The sequence below is a fragment of the Taudactylus pleione genome, unplaced genomic scaffold, assembly GCF_031769625.1.
Source record: "Taudactylus pleione unplaced genomic scaffold, aTauple2 ptg000242l, whole genome shotgun sequence".
Classification (NCBI taxonomy): domain Eukaryota; kingdom Metazoa; phylum Chordata; class Amphibia; order Anura; family Myobatrachidae; genus Taudactylus; species Taudactylus pleione.
This window is the reverse complement of record NW_028284644.1, coordinates 10,455,479-10,462,481: the sequence shown is the minus strand read 5'-3', so window position 1 is coordinate 10,462,481 and position 7,003 is coordinate 10,455,479. Positions and strand designations below refer to the sequence as shown.

The 7,003-nt window shown below is 43.5% G+C and overlaps 1 non-coding gene across 1 annotated transcript; it reads left to right on the top strand.

Moving 5' to 3' along the window:
* The first annotated feature begins 489 nt into the window (after positions 1-489).
* On the top strand, positions 490-561 carry TRNAW-CCA (transfer RNA tryptophan (anticodon CCA)). The gene has a single exon. It is a non-coding gene; the product is annotated as a tRNA-Trp (tRNA).
* The last annotated feature ends 6,442 nt before the right edge of the window (positions 562-7,003 follow it).

Sequence of the window (7,003 nt, the reverse complement as noted above, 5' to 3'; positions counted from 1 at the left end):
AGTGCCATGTATGTGACTTATCTTCTCTTTTCCCCGATACCTCTCTGAGCACAGGGGTTTTCTATAATGACGGATTTAGGGCCAGGTTAGGAGCCCCTCTACTCCTAGGCGTCCTCCAAATTTAGGATGGAACAGGCAGCGTGTTCCCCCTCTCTGTGCTCGAATAGTTTGCTCAGCGGGAAGTTTTAAAAGCCTGCTGGGGGAGTGGCGGGAAAATAGTGACACCTCTGGCGCCTCCAGGTGAGCAGGGACTTGAGCAGCGGGTGCACCGGCCCCAGTCTGCTCAAGTTATTAACTATGTATGTTGGCTGGACACCGGTAATAGCAGTGTGGGCAGCTATAACGACGACCAGCGTTGCTGAAGGGGAGCAGTGGGGACGGAGCGGGAGCCGGTGTGGCCGGTGACACGTGCCGGGCGCGTTGGAGTGTATACAGTACAGACGCGTGAGGCTGGGGTAATACAGGAGTGAGGGGACAGTTATAGCAGAGGACCTCGTGGCGCAACGGTAGCGCGTCTGACTCCAGATCAGAAGGCTGCGTGTTCGAATCACGTCGGGGTCATGAGATTTTTACATCGCGTTCTTTCGTGTCTGTCATTTTATCTGCGTGTGCTCCGGCGTGTGGGGTGATTTTTCTGTAATGTGGTTCGGTGTTTTCTCCTGATACAGTGACAGGCTCTGTGTAATGCCTGTCATCGGCGTACACACGCACGAAGTTTCCCTGTGTGTCAAATGTGCCGTGTTACTGCGACGTAGAGCCACACTTTGCACCCTCTCATTGGGGCAGATGTATGAAGCTCTAGGAAGTGATACTGCTGAATGATAAACTACCAGCCACTCAGCTCCTGTCATGTTACAGGCTGTGTTTGAATGACAGTTTTGAGCTGATTGGTCGTTTATCACTGTACCTTATCACTTCCAAGAGCTTCACACATCTGCAACCGTTATAACACTGCTACTGTATAGTACGGTATTAGTCTACCGGGGCTCCGTAATGCCGGCAGCTGGAGGAGGTGACGCGCGCTGCATGTGCTGGTGCCTAGTACAGCGGAGACAAGGGCGCGTAATCCCGCGGACCCTGTGGCGCAGCGGTAAAGCGTCTGACCCTGGATCAGAGGGCTGTGGGTTCGAATCGCTTCAGTGTCACTATTTTTTTCATCTTCTCCCTGTGCATCTTTTTAGCTATTCACACTGGCTGACTCCGTGCATCGTAGTGAAGCAGTATGGATGCAGTGTGATGTATAGTTTGTCCATAATCCTTACATGTAATGATGCACAAACTCGCATCATGTGTTTGTACAAGCTGCTCTGCAATTGACACTGAAAGTAAATGAGATGATTAAGGCTCCTCTACACCACTCTTGACGATGTCATGCTTTTTGTTTGAAAGTCTGTTAAATAACACGCAACAATGTGCTATAATGCATAGCAACCAGAATGTCTTGTAATAGTAGTTGCACCTTTTGTTAAAGGAAAAGTCCATAGGGATCGCGCGCCCTGTGCGATTTAGGGACTACCTGTCATCTAGGAGCTGCTGAATGCTTGGGATTCAGACGTCTATGTAGTGGTAGGGATGGTTAATAAAATAAAGCCATTAAATAGAAAATTGAGTGAATAGTGTCCTATCTGGGTACTTGTTAAACAGGCACAAAGGTAGCTCTGCTCACCTGTCATTCTAGGGAGTTCAGTTTTCTTGTACTGCTGAACAGAGTTCTCTTCCAATTGCCTAGCTGCTGCAATTATTCCTGATTATAGTTCTAAGGGGGGCAGTGAAATTTAGTGCGATTTAAAAAGTGCCGGCAAGGAGTTCCTGGAGCTTTTCAATTGACTGTGCTGTGCCCTGCACTAAGTCTGGAGATGCTGGTTACAGCTCCTTAAGCCAGTTAAGACGCAGTAACCGGCAGTCGCAGCCTTAAGTGTCAACCGCGAAGCTGTTAGCACAAAGTTGGAAACCGGAATTGCGGCTCTAATTATCTTCAGAATTCTGCTCGCACCTCAGGAGGATGTGAGCAATTCTCTAGTCAGGAATTTAGAGTGCGGTCAAGTGACTAGCTTGGGGTACTCCTTCCTGTGTACTATTCAAATTGCGCTGAATTTAATCACCCCAAAAGTGTTATTACAGAATGTTGTAAATTCACAATTTGTCTTTGAAATGGCTGCAAAAGTCATATTTTATTTTTAGGGGATTGAACACTATGGGGGTTATTCAATTTGGGAGTGAAAAGTCCGTGCTGGACTTTTTGTTCCACATCGCAGCTTTTCCGGTGCTAAAATATTGGAGCGAGCGCCTGCTTTATCCCCATATTCAATTTGGAAGCAGCGAAAACGGGAGCCTGCGGAAAGGTAAGTATCACTAAAAGTTCTGGAATTTTTGGGTATTGTTCCTAGGAACCCTCTAAAGATGTCCAGATATGGGGGTTCACTCTGGGTACCCCCGTTTAGCCCTGCAGAATGTGTTGTGCATTTTTAAATAGCCGCAGCAAGTGTTTTTTCAGATATTAGAACAAGTGATGCAGAAGAGCACTTAGGTTTATTTTTTCGTTTTTTAAGTGGTCACATCAAATTTGGGGTACTTGAAAATGGGTACTTGCATATTTTTAAATCCCTAAACTTATTTTTTTTAAATTCTGCAAAATTGCATCTGCAACTAATAGCCTATTGTAGAAAACACCTGCCGCGTACTTGTAGAACACCCCCAAACCTATTTGGCTATTTTTAAACTTCCCCAATTATTATTTTTTTTAGTACCCCAAATTTAAAGTAAATTTTTTGGGGCGTCCCGATTTTTTTTTTGTTTTTAATGACTTTTTTTTTTAAGCCTGCACCCCTAAACCCCAAATCTGCACTTTTTTTCGCCATGTAACATGGTGAAACCTTATCCCCCTTTTTTTTTTTTTTTTCAAAGACTTTTCGCACCGGCGAAAAGTCTTTGACATTGAATACGGGGGTAATTGAAACATGCAAAAATGACGTCATCGGCAATAAATTGCCGATTCCGACTTTTCGCAGCCTAATTGAGTACGGCCCTATACCCTAGAATATGGAACAGGAGACATTGCCCCTACTTCTCCATATGCAATACTTTAGAAATGTACAAAATACTGTGGAGGGGAAAAGTTTTTGTAGTAGGTGACAAGCTTCACATGATAAAACCTGTGCAAGAGAAGCCAGGTTCTGTTTTTGTTAATGACACGCCTTATATAATCTGGCTCCACCAACTTTGCCTGGATTGAGGTTATTGTGAAATATTAAATGTGTTTTTACTGATATTTGGAAGAAATATCAAATTTAAGTTGATGTCATATGGGCACTTTTAAAATAAACTGGATGTTATTTTTATGAACTCTACTTACACCCTGTATTTCCAGGACAAAGCAAGGATATATGGGGCAGATGCAGAGTATGAAGAATATTTGGCATACATGGCTGAAAAGAAACATGCATGGCATATAAGCCAGACTAAATGCATCTCAGAATGCTCCTACCTCTGTGTGTAGCATCTGCTCCTATGTTGCTGAAAGTCAGCAGTGAGCACTGGCACTAGCCTTATACTGTGTGAAAGATGCGCCTCCTTATTTGTAAGACACTTTTCCTGAACTTATGTGAGAGTGGCCCTACACTCTCTAGTTTTTCCTCCCCATTCAAGCCCATTTTTTGAGCATTCCCAGTGCGAATATATACAATATATGCGCAGAAAACAAGCATACATTCAACCCTGCATCAGACCCTATAAGTGCAGCATTCCATTCACACACACACTGATGCATTAAATAAGTTTCCTATTAAACGTGCTATCTTTGCTAAATTTCCCTATGGTTATTAAATTTGATAGTTTTCCCCACCCAATCACTATGTTGACTAATATGATATTGTTTTTATTATGTAAGAATGAAAAAAATAAACATTGAAAGACTGATGTATAGAGAGCCTATACCTTTTTAGGTAGATTCTGCAGATTCCACCTGATCATCATTTTCCAGTGAGCGTACCTTTTTCAGTTCTGCCTATTTGTTATCCCTTAAGATTGAGGCATTTAAACATGAGTGGATTAGTCTGTCTAAACTTTAGGCACAAGACTGCAATGGAGAGGGGTTACCTTCGAGCCTCACACCTGCAATAAGGCTTTTCAGCTGACTTAAGCTGGCCACACACTAGACCAACTTTCATCCAACTAGTTGATTGGTTGGAATAAAATCTGGTAACGTATGGGAGTAAATAAGCAATTTGCTCCTAGATGCCAGAAAACAGATGAAAATGGTCGTCGGACAAGTTTGTTAAATGTTTGATCTAAACAATTTGTTCAAACAGTTTTTGTCCATTTTCCGGTGTTTGGGAGCAAATTGCTGATAGTCATTTGCTTTCATACTTTACCAGATTTTCATTCCAACCAATCAACTAGCTGGTTGGATGTAAGTTGGTCTAGTGTGTGGCCAGCTTTACTGTATGTTTGAGCACACATTCTTGGGAATTGGCTGCTGACCTGCTGCTTTCACAGTTCAGCATCAGCCCCATATTGGGGAAGTTTTGATGGGTCTATCCCAGTTTGAGCACATTTCTTTATGCGAACACTGTTTCGTCCGACGTTGAAGATTTACGTTGGAAGCTATGCCCTAAGATTGAGTGAAAGTTCAGCTCTAAACTTCAGAGAGACAGCTGTAGCCTTCTAAAGGAAACAATCTTTGGTGGTATTGAGTTTTGAGGATGCTCTAATGCAAGAGTTTGGATGCCTTGCAAACAATTTTGGAGGGGACATAAGGTTTTCCTGAATGTGTAATGACTCATTAGCATATCTAGATATTACCTGTCTAGTCATCCTTACATTCGAATAAGAGCCCAAAGCTCATACCTGGGTATGTTTGTTCTTGAAGGTTGCTAAATGAGGTGATATGAACACAGAGTGTTATGGTCCAGCTTGTGACTTGTGCTGGGTACACAGACTGATACTTTGGCCAATCAATTGATCGGCCAATATATCTGCTGCCCGTCAGCCAGTGTGTACCCACAATATGTCGGTGAATGTCGGCGTTCACCGACATATCGCATTGGCTGTGCTGCACAGCCGATGGACAGATATGTCTCCAGACATATCTGTCCATCGGCAAGTGTGCAGACTGCCCGTACACACACACAGCAGCAGCCGTGAGGAGGGGGCTGGGACACACGGCCGGACCCGAGGGTACAAGCAGATGGCCGTTCAGTGTGTATGATCGACCATCATCTGCAGATATGTCAGGTGTGTACCCACCTTTACTGTTGCTGGTCTTTGTATTGCTAATTATTCCTGCTCATCTCAAGTTTACAATAACTGTATAGACTTCACCGCCCAGCTGACCTTAAAGGGAATGTTCACATTTTGAAAATCCGAATGCCCCAATGGCATTTCTGTTCAGTTTATGTACAGCAGCTAAAGACCATTATGCAAGCAGGCTTATCCTGGTTTCTTATCCACCCATCACATTGTGTTGCCAAAGGCCTACAATGTCACTAGAAACCATCTATTGCCAGGAGCTGTGGGCTTACAGGTCTCTAGAGCTTCATTAGTAAAGTTTTTCTTTTTTTTTTTTTTTTTCTTGCAAATCATTAAAATGCATGGATAGTTTTCTCTCTGGATTAGGAACTTTATATGAAAATTTTGCAAAGAAATCGTGCTCTGCCAAGGTACAGTAATCTCCTGTTGGTGGGTGCATTGTCATAAGAAATTGGTTGCGTATTTGTTGTGGTACTGTAACTTGAATAAAGCATGATAAACACAACAGTATCCTCATTTTATACAGAACGAACTGTAGAATACACTTCTAAAATGTTAGTTTGTGTTGAAACATGACTATTAATGGTCTGTAGCAAGGCTATGTACAGATGGATTGTCCAAGGGCATTTAAAACGGGGCTCGACAATTTTTTGTAAAATATAGGAGCCATCTTAAAAGTTTAGGAGCCAGACCATCGTCCATTACCAAAATATGAAAGTTTGTATAGACCACCACACATGTCCTTTCAGTGCCCCTCAACCTCCCCATATACGTTCAAATCATAATGGTCATCAGATTCTGCAACATGCCTATACCAGCCCCTTAAATAGTGCCCCCAGTAGTAAGCCCCCTGTAATAGTGCCCCCAGTAGTAAGCCCCCTGTAATAGTGCCCCCAGCAGTAAGCCCCCTGTAATAGTGCCCCTAGTAGTAAGCACCCTGTAATAGTGCCGTGTGAACACACAAACCCCACTCCCCCACAAAAACAATACTTACCTTAAGCCCCGATCCTGCGTCCGCTGCTGTCCGCCACTCTTCAGGTCTATGGGAGAGACGTTATGACGTCTCTCCCATAGTGCCCGTGAGGAGAGCCGGACGCTGAAGCTCAGGAGTGAGAGGGGGGGGGGAGACCCTTGGAAAGCTTGGTCGCCAGGACTAAAATCTTATTCGTCCTGGCGGCTGGGATTTGTCGAGCCCTGATTTAAAACCAGTAAATATAATAAGATGTACGTGAATGCAATGAATTTAATCGCATAGCATATATAAACAATTCAGTGTAAGACATGAGCCGCACAAGCAAGGACTACAGAGTTTGGACAAGCATTGCACATAAAAGGCGGTATTCAATTAGCCCTGATAATTTTTCAGGAGTGAAAAATGGGACTTTTCCCCATTTTTAAGCTTCGGGCAATTCAGCTAGAGCCTGTATTTTCCCCCCCCCAAAAATTCTGTTTTTGGGTGAAAATACAGAATCCGTGATAAGTTCACTGATGTTGTTTTTGCAGGCGGCATTCTGAAAACAGGCTAATTATTGGGGATTTGTTTTCAGGGCCAGCTGAGGTCCTGAAAAAAAATTCCCTCGTGCTGGGGTTCGTGGCACTTTGGATAGCTCTGGGGGATCAATTAGCGTGCAGTAATTTAACGAGACTAATTGAATTCCCCCTTAGTAGAAGAATCTGCCTGTGAAAGCACACAATCCATGGGAAGGAATATTTAGAGGCGCTAAACAGATTAATCTTAACTGTCCAAGTTGGTAGT